Genomic DNA, 2,363 nt, shown 5'->3' on the forward strand with positions numbered 1-2,363 from the left:
AATACTTTCCTTGTGTCATTGGTATTCTTCATTCTCCTTTACTCCAGGTGGTTGGGACCAATTGATGCATCTTAGATGGCCGCTTGCTAGCTTTTAAGACCCCAGATGCCACTCACCAAAGTAGGATGCAGAACATTTTCTTAATAAACTTGGTTATGCCAGTTGACCTAGATGTCCCCTGAGAGTATGGTCCCCAGACAGCTGGCCCTGCTACTCTGTCCCTTGAAGTATTTGATTGTCATACAAAAATTTATACACATATTGTTATGTGACCCTAGTTGCTTCCCCTGTGATGTGACAACACACTCCTCCTTTCCACCCTGGATTTCCCATGTCTGATCAACCAGCTTCTGTCCATTTTTGCCTTCTCATCTCACCGCTGGACAGGAGCTGCCCATTTAGTCTCATGTATCTATTAGAGTTAAGAAGCACACTCTTCACAAGTATCATTGTATGTCTTATAGTCCAGTCTAATCTATGTCCGAAGAGTTGGCTTTGGGAATGATTTCAGTTCTGGGCTAACGGAGAGTCTGGGGGCCATGTCTTCCAGGGTTCCGCCAGTCTCAGTCAGACCATTAAGTCTGGTCTTTTTACTAGAATTTGAGTTCTGTACCCCACTTTTCTCCTGCTCCATCAGAGACCCCCTGTTGTATTCCCTGTCACGGCAGTCATTGGTGGTAGCCAGGCACCATCTAGTTCTTCTCGTCTCAGGCTGATGGAGTCTCTGGTTTATGTGACCCTTTCTGTCTCTTGGGCTAATATTTTCCTTGTGTCTTTTGCGTCCTTCATTCTCCTTTGCTCCAGGTGGGTTGGGACCAGATGATGCATCTTAGATGGCCGCTTGCTAGGTTTTAAGATTGCAGATGCCACTAAGCAAAATGGGATGCAGAAAATTTTCTTAATAAACTTTGCTATGCCAGTTGACCTGTGTGTCCTCTGGGGAACCTTTTTTTCTCCCCCGGGGAACTTTTAAATAAACAAAATTAAAAAAACCAGGTCTCAACTAGAATACTTAAACCAAAATCTCTAGGAGTGGAGAGCAGGCATTGTTGTACCAAGGATGATTTTAAATCTCAAACAGGGTTGCAAACCATTGGGTTAGAGTTTTGCTCGGTGTTGTGCTTTTTGACCTGCCCTTACTCCCTCTTCCTCGTTCTTTGCTAACATTGCACTCAACTGTGTATCTGTTATGGATCCTGGGGGAGAGACCCAGTAATTTCTTTCCGGCAGGTGACTTTAAAAGGCCCTCTTGTTAGAATGGAGCACAGTAGATTCCTCTACTTCTTGGAGTTTGCTTCTAATAAATGATAACACTGAGTGCTTATTTAATGTTCTTTTGGGGGAGCTCAGGTCTCTTTAAAAGCCTCATTATTAATCCCTACAGTGTTTCCCTTGAGTCAGGTAAGGGATTCCTTGTTGTTAAATCTAATACCCTGAAATTGCTAGGCTCTGCTATCTTGTTCTCAATTTGAATGCTGCCCCTATGCGGTTGGACAGGCTCCCAGAATGCCTTTCTGGTAACCTGAGCAGTAAAATTTACCTCCTAGCTTTTCTTAGCCAGAGGTAAACCCTGAAGGACTTCAGGAAGATATTCATTCTAATCTTTGGTGAAGACATCTACTTGATGTGTGTGGGTAGTCTTAGATGAAGGGTAATATTAGGGTTAGCGTGTGAAAGTGGGCATGAAAGACAGACTTGATCCAAGGCAGAAGCACTGGGCCCAGAGGACAACATGTGCCACCAAGATGTGTCTTTGGCTGATGCTTAAATTGCATCATATTAAAGGGTATTTCTCATTCTCCATTGTGGTGTCACCAGAGGGCAAAATCAGTGTCATTTTCAGCAGCTTTGAACTTCTGGAACTGTCAGTCTCCCTGAGAGTCGCTAGGGGTAGCAACTTGGTGAGTGTTTCACATTCTGAAGAGGCGAGAAACCTCTCTGTTGAAGGACTTCTTAGGAGAGTTATCACTATATTTATTTATTTTTATTGGCTACTTTAATTTTTTTATTTTTTTCACATACAAAAATTTATACGTACATTGTTATGTGACTCTAGTTCCTCTCCCCATACTGTGACAGCACACTCCTCCTTTCCACCCCTGATTGCCCATGTACATTCAACCAGCTCCTAACCCTCTCTGCCTTCCCATCTCACTTCTGGACAGAAGCTGCCTGTTTAGTCTCTTGTATCTACTTCAACTAAGAGGCACACTCATCACGAGAATCACTTTATGTCCCACAGTCCAGTCCAATCCCTGTCTGAAGAGTCGGCCTTGGAAATTGTTTTAGTTCTGGGCTGATAGAGAATCCAGGGGCCATGCATTCTGGGGTTCCTCCAGTCTCAGACCATTAAGTCTGGTCTT

General features: G+C 43.7%; 1 protein-coding gene across 1 annotated transcript in view; it reads left to right on the forward strand.

Annotated features, from left to right (window-relative positions):
- The window catches only part of SND1 (staphylococcal nuclease and tudor domain containing 1), a 503,780-nt gene that overhangs the window by 98,196 nt on the left and 403,221 nt on the right, over positions 1-2,363 (forward strand). The gene's annotated exons all lie outside the window — the stretch shown is intronic.

This window comes from Trichechus manatus, unplaced genomic scaffold, assembly GCF_000243295.1.
Source record: "Trichechus manatus latirostris isolate Lorelei unplaced genomic scaffold, TriManLat1.0 scaffold00097, whole genome shotgun sequence".
Lineage (NCBI taxonomy): Eukaryota > Metazoa > Chordata > Mammalia > Sirenia > Trichechidae > Trichechus > Trichechus manatus.